Source organism: Camellia sinensis, chromosome 9, assembly GCF_055761805.1.
Source record: "Camellia sinensis isolate YWXY chromosome 9, ASM5576180v1, whole genome shotgun sequence".
Taxonomy (NCBI): Eukaryota; Viridiplantae; Streptophyta; class Magnoliopsida; order Ericales; family Theaceae; genus Camellia; species Camellia sinensis.
In genome coordinates this window covers 98,194,602-98,203,768 of record NC_138969.1, presented here as the reverse complement: position 1 = coordinate 98,203,768, position 9,167 = coordinate 98,194,602, and the positions used below count along the sequence as shown (strand labels likewise).

The 9,167-nt window shown below is 41.8% G+C and overlaps 1 protein-coding gene across 13 annotated transcripts in view; it reads right to left on the bottom strand.

Annotated features, from left to right (window-relative positions):
• Positions 1 to 9,167, bottom strand: part of LOC114291047 (ABC transporter C family member 12) — a 93,764-nt gene that overhangs the window by 60,051 nt on the left and 24,546 nt on the right. The window lies entirely within an intron of this gene.

Below are 9,167 nucleotides of genomic sequence, written 5' to 3'. Positions count from 1 at the left end.
ACTCCGGGGCGCTTGGTTGAGTTTCCAGTGCCACCGCACCAGTTCTCTCTCTCGTTGACTCGTTGAGGTCGGGAAAGAGGGTGAGCAGCCCGCGGGAAGACGATGAAGCCATTTTCTAGGCACCAGAGTGTTACACAGTATCTCTCTCAGAAAACAGAGTGTTACAGAATCTCTCTCAGAAATCTCTCTCAGAATATCTCTCGCAGGTTTTTTGCCTCAGCCTCAGCCTCTGTCTTATAGCCGAGGCAGCCATGCGCATCGCGCGCCTCTTACCACCAGCCGACAAACGGGCACGCAAGCCAAGGCGCCCACGTGCCTCGCCATCATGTCCGGCACACCTTTTGATGAATTGGGCACGCCTTTTGATGGCACGTCTTTTAACAAAATTGGGCACACCTTTTGAGGGTGCCACTTTTCCAAGGGTCCGACAAGCTCTATAAACTGTCCCGACATTTGATACCGGTTAGCTTTTTCAAGGGTCCGACAAGACTCTGTAAACTGTCCCGACATTGATTCCGGTTAGTTTCTACAAGGGTCCAGCAAGACTCCGTAAACTGTCACAACAACTGTCACAACATTGTCTGCTACAACGGTCCGACATGACCCCATAAAGTGTCCTCTACAACGTTATGACACCCCCATACAGTGTCCTCTACAACGTTATGACACCACCATACAGTGTCATCTACAATGTTATGACACCCCCATACAGTGTCCTCTACAACGTTATGACACCACCATACAGTGTCCTCTACAACGTTATGACACCACCATCCAGTGTCTTCACCAATGGTCTGACACGACCATCCAATGTCTCCTATCCTTTTTTATTTTTATGTATTTTCTTGTTTTGTTCCTCTCTTCAAACTCAAGTTGGTTAGTTTCTATCCTCCTTGAGTTTGCGGGGGGCTGTTAGAATTTACCATAACCCACTCCACCTACCACCTACACCTACCACACACACTCACCTACTCCCAAATCCTCTCCTATATAATAGGAAGCCTTGTAATATCAATTGAACAATCATCAAAATATCAATCAATAATATACATCAATTTATTTTACAAAACCTAAACTAAGGCAAGACTTGAGATATCTCATATGAAGAATAGCATCTAGATGAGTGGTACAAGGCGCATGCATGAATTGCGTAACCACACTAACCGCAAATGTCAAATTTGGCTTATATTAGTCAAGTAGATCAACCATTCTACCAACCATTGGTACCGAAAAGGATCAGAAAATGGTTCACCAGACTCCGTTGAAAGCTTCAGATTTTGATCCACAAGGGTAGAAGCAAGTTTGCACCCCAACATTACAATGTCTTGAAGAAGATCCAAAGTGTACTTACGTTGAGAAAAAGATATTCACTAGAAAGAACGAGCTACTTCTATACCCAAAAAAATATTTGAGAGGACCAAAATCCTTGATGTCAAAGGCTCTAGTAAGCTCCTATTTCACTAGAGCAATTCTTCAGGCATCATCCCCGGTGAGGATGATATTCATCTACATAGACCAACAAAATGTACAACGACCATTGGCTTGACGGTGAATGAAACGTGTGATCAAAGTGGCACTTAACAAAATTCAAGGATAAAATAACATAATTGAGCTTGCTGAACGAAGCCCGTGGAGACTACTTCAATCCACATAGTGACCTTAAGTAGACAGGATTGTTAGAATAATATCTTGGTTATTATGTATTTCTTATTATATTTTAGCTGTCATTAGCTGTGGTTTCCTTATTATGTATGTTCCTTATTTGTGCCTTAAGGCTTCCATTGTAAGCTAAATATTATCAATATAAAAAGGGATGATTGTCTCATCATTCCATAAGTTTTGTTTCCTCCTAAACAAACATGGTATCAAAGCATTAGGGTTACCTTTGTGTCCTCTCACTCTCACCTATCACCAGCCGACCCTTACCCACTTTGTTTTGGCACCACCTCTTCCTCTCTAGGGCTTGCAACAACCTCCTCTTCTCACCGACAGTAGTTGGAGGACATCTAGGTCCAGTCGCTAGTCCTTTTGCCCCTTTCGGCTTAAACCGGCAGCCCCTGTTCCTTTTTCGACTCAAGTCGAAAGCCTCCTAGCCCTTTCAGCTCCAGTTGACAATCCCACTATGGTTTTTAGCTCTGATTGATGTGTCTCTGAGGGTTGCCCATCATCAGCTGGTCTCTAGACTGTTTCATCACAGTTTCTGACCTTGTTCCTCCTCTTCTTGGGTCAATATCATCATCTCGTTCAGCACATGTTTTGATTGGTCCATTTGCACTCTGTTCCCCACTTCAAGCAAGTTTTTCTCTCTTCTTTGAGAATAGTTCAGGCCTTGTCTTGATTGGAGGTTCTTTTTCCCTCTATTTCATTTATTTATTTATTTATTGGGTCATTATATGGCCCCATTACTCAATCTTGACTGATTGTTATGCTCCTATAATGGTTTGTGATTGACATTGCTTGGTACAGTTAATTTTATTCCCTCTTCCAGTTGATATTGCTTAGTGCAAGTTGTTATTCAATTTGTATAATATAAATGGTTGACCTTACTAGTGACTCCACCACTATTTCTCAGCCACCTATGGGGGAGAGTCTCATTATGACTACTATATCTGAAAACCTAAACCCTAGCCTAAAAATTACCACCTCTCTGTTTAATGGTTAGAACTATCTTGGTCACACTGTTTGACACTTCTCTTGAAGAGTAGAGGGAATATGGGTTATGTTGATGGGACGAGCAAGGCACCAGGAATCATTGATCCTGGTTATGACCAATGGGAGATTACCAATTCTTTAACTATGGGATGACTCATTCATTCCATGGTACCAGATATTAGGGAAGCTACTTATCTATGGATACTGCTCAAGATATTTGGGATGTTGTGGCCACTACCTATTCCCGAAAGGAAAATTTCTCATAGACTTTTGATTTGCGTTTTTCTATTGAGCGCTCAGTATAGAGAGAGATGACTGTCCTTTAGTACTTCACTTTTCTTAATAATGGTTGGAAACGTCTTGATCATCTACAAGACTATAAGTCTATTTGCACAACTGATTCAGTGGGTTACCGAAAGTTTATTGAACAGGAAAGGGTCTTCAAATTTCTGGAAGGTCTCAACGTAGAGTTTAATCCTGTTTGGAGTCGTGTCCTTGGTATGGATGTTCTACCCTCTCTTCAGGAGGCCTTCACTTATGAACAAAATGAGGAGAGTCGTCGTTTTGCTATGCTGCCACCTACCTCTACAGAGCATTCAGCCTTACTTTCTGCTCCTCCAAAAGATGGTCCTGATTTGCCTTGTACTTCACCTAGCCCTTCAGAGAAGGATACACTATTCTGTGATTATTGTCGTTGGCCGAGACATACCCATGAGACTCGTTGGAAGCTTCATGGGGTTCCTTCTAGTGGTTGTGGTGACTGTTTTTGTAGTCATGGGGGTTGCTCTGAACGGTCGCGAGGATGCGGGTTTAATCCGTGTGCACATCATACCAGTGCCGTGGATACTCCTAATGCCTCTTCAGTTGCTCGTTCTAGTGGTGATAAATCTTGTATGTCTTTTTCTAAGTTACAGGATGTTTTGCACTACCTACTAGATCGCCATTGTTCTTCTTTTACTCCATCCGGTACATCCTCCTCGTCTTTTGCCTACTCAAGTAGCTTAGCCGCTCCTCCGAGTGCTTTTCTATCTCATAAGTCTGTACCTTGGATTATTGATTATGGTGCCTCGGATCATATAACCGGTTCTCTTGATCTATTTTCGAAATATAATCCTCCTTCAAGTCAAGACAAAGTTAGGATTGTTGATAGTACTGTTTCTTCTGTTTCCGGGAAAGGTTTAATCCATGCCACTCATTCTCTATCATTATCTTCTGTTTTATATGTTCCTAATTTTTCTGTTAATCTTTTATCATTGAGTTGTCTTATTTATTACCTGAACCCTAGTGTGACTTTCTTTCCTGATCATTGTTTGTTTCAGGACCTTATCACGAGGAAGGCAATTGGTAGTGGTAAAGCAAAACATGGTCTTTATATCCCAGATCAGGTGGACCAGCTGGCACATCATTCCATCAAGTTTCCAACCACCAAGGAAGACTTGTGGTTGTGGCATCAGTGTCTTGGGTCACCCATCGTTTTTCTACTTAAGCATTTATTTCCTTCTATTTTTATAAACAATAATGTCTCTGATTTTCATGTGAGTCTTGTCAACTTAGAAAACAACACATTGCTTCTTTTGCTCTAAGTTTTAATAAAAGCTTAGAACTATTTTCATTAATTCATTCTGATGTTTAGGGTCCATCTTGTGTTGTGTCTTTAAAAGGTATAGATGGTTTGTTACTTTATCCATAATTTTTCTCGTACTACTTCGGTGTATCTTATGAAAGAAAAAAGTGAGGTTTTTTCTGTGTTTTATAAATTTCATAAAATGGTATGTACTCAATTTGGGCAATTGTCAAAATATTACGTTCTCATAATGGGGGTGAGTATATTGATTCTGGTCTAGCAAGCTATTTTTCCACCCATGGGATTATTCATTAGACTTCTTACACTAACACCCCTCAACAAAATGGAGTTGCAGAGCGCAAAAATTGTCATCTTCTTGATATAGCTCGTTGCATGTCATTTTCTATGCATGTGCCTAGGCCTTACTGGGGGGGATGTCATTCTCACTGCCGCCTACCTCATCAACCGTCTCCCACTCCAAATGTTGCACAAAAAATCTCCTCTCCAGATTTTCTTAAGTTCTGAGTCTGTTTTCTCTATTTCATCCAAACTCTTTGGTTGTGTCTATTTTGTTCACAATCATGCTCCGTCCCATGGTAAGTTTAATCCCCGCTCTCTGAAGTGTGTCTTTCTGGATTACTCTCCTAATCAAAAAGGTTATAAGTGTTACCATCTTTCATCCCATAAGCGCTTTGTATCCAAGGATGTCACATTCTTTGAGTCATAGTGCTATTTCTTGTCACAGTCCTCCTTGGGGTCCCAATCCTTCCCGTCAGGGGGAGCCTTGGTGACACAAGATTCCTAGGTCTGTATCAGTCCCTGGCTCATCACCAGTGGTTGAGAATACAGAAGGTGAGCCGGCTACTAGTGGTGGAAATATAGAATCTACAGAATCTAATTAATTGAAGGAGGGAAAAATCTATGTTATGGACAAAGACAGACAGAAAATTACTTAGATACAAGAGACCACTTCTGATTCTCCACTGCTATCTTTTTTTCTTCTCCTGAGTATACTCTTCTTGATATTCCTATCGCTCAACAAAAAGGTGTGAGGTCTTGTACTAATCATCCTATTTCTAGCTTTGTGTCCTTATAGAGCCTTTGTGTCCAAAATATCTTCTGTTAGTATACCCAATCATTTTCAGGATGCTTTTTCTACTCCTGAGTGGAAACATGCCATGATAGAAGAAATGAAAGCACTTCGTAAGAACAACACTCGAGAATTAACTAAGTTACCTAAGGGCAAAAGACCTGTGGGATGCAAATGGGTGTATATTGTGAAGCATAAAGCGAGCGGTTCAATTGAGCAGACTATCAAGAGACCTTTGCACCAGTGGCTAGGATGAATTTAATCAGAGTACTTCTCTCTCTCTCTCACAGCTAATCGAGATTGGTCACTTCATCAATTTTATGTAAAAAATGATTTCTTACATAATGACTTGGAAGAAGAGGAGTATATAGACATTCCTCCTGGCTTTGAGGACCATCAGACAGCGAGTAAAGTCTGCAGGCTTCAGAAGTCATTACATGGTCTCAAATAATCTCCAAAGGCTTGGTTTAAGAGATTCACTCAGGATATGCTCAAATATGGCTTGGAAGAAGAGGAGTATATAGACATTCCTCCTGGCTTTGAGGACCATCAGACAGCGAGTAAAGTCTGCAGGCTTCGGAAGTCATTACATGGTCTCAAACAATCTCCAAGGTCTTGGTTTAAGAGATTCACTCAGGATATGCTCAAATATGGCTTCAAACAGAGTTAGGTGGATCACACTTTGTTTGTGAAACATTTCTCACATGGTAAGACTATAGCTCTTATTGTTTATGTAGATGACATAGTGCTTACAAGAGATAATAGTGAGGAAATAACCCGGTTGAAGAAATATTTGGCAAGCAAGTTTGAAATAAAAGACTTGGGAAATCTGAAGTATTTCCTAGGTATTGAAGTTGCCGGTCCAAGGATAGAATTTTCATCTGCTAGAGGAAATATGTTCTTAACCTATTGAAAGAAATCGAGATGCTTGGGAGTAAAGCTTGTGATACACTGCTAGAGCCAAACCAGAAACTGAGTGATGATAGTAGGGGAGCTATGGTTGACTAGGGGAGTTATCAAAGACTAATAGGTAAGCTCATTTACTTATTTCACTCTTTTCCTGACATTGCCATGGCAGTTAGTGTGGTTAGCCAGTTCATGCATGCTCCTCATGAGACACACTTGGCGGCAGTAATGCACATCCTTAGATACTTAAAATCTTCTCCAAGAAAGGGTCTCTATTTTTCCAAACATGATCATCTTCGAGTGGAAGCTTATACAGACGCTGATTAGGCAGGATCAGTAACTGATAGAAGGTCCACATCTGGTTATTGTAACTTTGTTGGAGGTAATTTGGTTACTTGGAGGAAAAAGAAACACAATATAGTCGCACGGTCTAATGCAGAGGCCAAGTTTAGAGCCATGGCACAAGGTGTGTGTAAACTCTTGTGGATCAAGTTGCTGCTCAGTGATCTGGAGATTAGTTAGACTGATTCCATGCGATTATACTGTGACAATAAGGCTCCTATTAACATTGCTCTCACAATCTAGTTCAGCATGACTGAACGAAACATGTAGAGACTGATCACTACATCATTAAGAAGAAACTCACTAGTGGAACTATATGTACTCCTTTTGTAAAGTCGGGTGATTAGCTGGCAGATATTCTCACAAAGGGAATTAGGAGCAAACCATTCCATGATGTACTTGGCAAGCTGGGCATGAGAGACATCTTCGTACCAGCTTGAAGGGGAGTGTCAGAATAATAGCTTGGTTATTATGTATTTCTTATTCTATTTTAGCTGTAGTTTCCTTATTGTGTATTTTCCTTATTTGTGCCTTAAGGCTTCCATTGTAAGCTACATATTATCAATATAAAATGAGATGATTGTCTCTGTTAGCATATTATATTATTATTTGGGTTATTAGTTTGTAATTATTCTATGCCCTAGGGCTACCTTGTAATTATTAATCTTCATTAATATAAATAGGGGATGATATCCTAATCATTCTCTAATCTGGTTACTCTAAAATCATCATGGTATTAGAGCCAAACCCTAACACCTAAATCCATCTACCCATACTGTTCCTATTCACCACCGGAGCCACCAGCCACCACCGGCGCTAGTTCCTCTCTCTCTGTCGGCTCAAGCCGACTCCACCCTGAGGGGCTTCGGCTCAAGCCGAGAAGGACCCACGTAGTTTCGGGTGGGTTGATGCCTGTCTAGGGTTTCGGCTCACCCTTGTTGGTCGAACTCAGCAACAAAGAACACTCTAGGGTTCAAAACTTACCTGGGTAGGTCATCCGCTGGTGTCGACTGCTCTTGGTAGCCCCTCTGCCTCAGGCGACTTCCCCTATGCCGTCGTCTCTTGAACAGCTTCAGTCGTCGCTCGCCACTTCATCACTTCGTCACTCATCTTTCGTCGTCTCTGGTATCACTTTGTTTGGTCTTACATCTCATATGTCATATAGATGTAGTGCCTCTGTTAGATCTTAAACACAACACAGAACCCCAAAAAAAAAAAAAAAAAAAAAAAAAAAAAAAAAAAAAACTTTATGTTTTCTTAATTTTGTTATGCCTTTACAGTGGTCATTGTGTCTTTTCTTCCACCACCACCTTTCGGGTTTGTGATTGCTACTAGTTTTGTTGCGGATTCGGTAGTATAGTATCCATGGCAGATTCCACCAGTGTGTCCACCACCTCTCAAACACCTAGGAATGAGAGTTCCATTATACCTACTACCATGCCTGATAACCCCAACCCTAGTTTGAAAATCACCACCTCTCTATTTAATGGTCAGAACTATCTAGCATGGTCTTAGAGTTTGACTATATTTTTGAAAAGCAGAGGGAAGATGGGGTATGTTGATGGTAGTATACAGGCACCTAGCACCACTGACCTAGGTTATGACCAATGGGAGATTACCAACTCTTTGATTATGGGTTGGCTTATTCATTCGATAGTTCCAGAAATTGGTGAAGGCTACTTGTCTATAGAGACTGCCCAGGATGTTTGGGATGCTGTGGCTGCCACCTATTCCCACAAAGGGAATTTCTCACAGCCGTTTGAGTTGCGCCGCTCTATTGAGAGCACTATTCAGGGGGAGCAGACTGTTCTTCAGTACTTCACCTTCCTCACCAATAACGGGTCTTTAAATTTTTGGCAGGCCTAAATGTGGAGTATGATCCGGCTGGGAGTCGAGTTCTAGGTATGGACACTCTTCCTTCACTTCTGGAGGCATTTGCCTATGTACAGAATAAGGAGAGTCGCCGGTCTGCTATGATGTCTCCTGTCTCTACTGACCGCTCAGCATTACTGTTTACCCCTCGAGATGGCCTCAACCTAACTCCCATCCCTCCGTCTACCGTTAAGGAGTCTGTATTCTGTGATTATTGTAAGAAGTCGCGGCATACTCGTGAGACGTGTTGGAAGCTTCATGGGACTCCATCCGGGGGTCGAGGTGATCGGTCTGGTTCTAGAGGAGGTCGGTCAGGCCCGTCTAGAGGACGTGGCTCCTATCCCCAGGCTCATCAGTCTAGTGCCGTTGATACACTTGATTCTAATTCTGCTTCTGTTGGCCCAGCTTCTAATGATCTCTCTAGCATGCCTACTCATGAGCTTAAGGATGTTCTGCGTCAATTGCTGGACCGCCAGTCCTCTACTGCTCTCAGTACATCTACCTCGTCATTTGCCTGCTCAGGTAACCTAGCCTCTTCTCCTTGTGTTTTCCTGTCTCATAAGTCTTTGCCTTGGATTATTGATTCCGGTGCCTCAGATCATATGTCTGGCTCCTCTGATTTTTTCTCTGCCTATAAGCCCTCTTCAGGTCAGGACAAAGTTAAGATTGCAGATGGTACTGTTTCTTCTATTTCTGGGAAAGGTTTAGTCCACGTCACTCCTACCATATCTCTATCTTCTG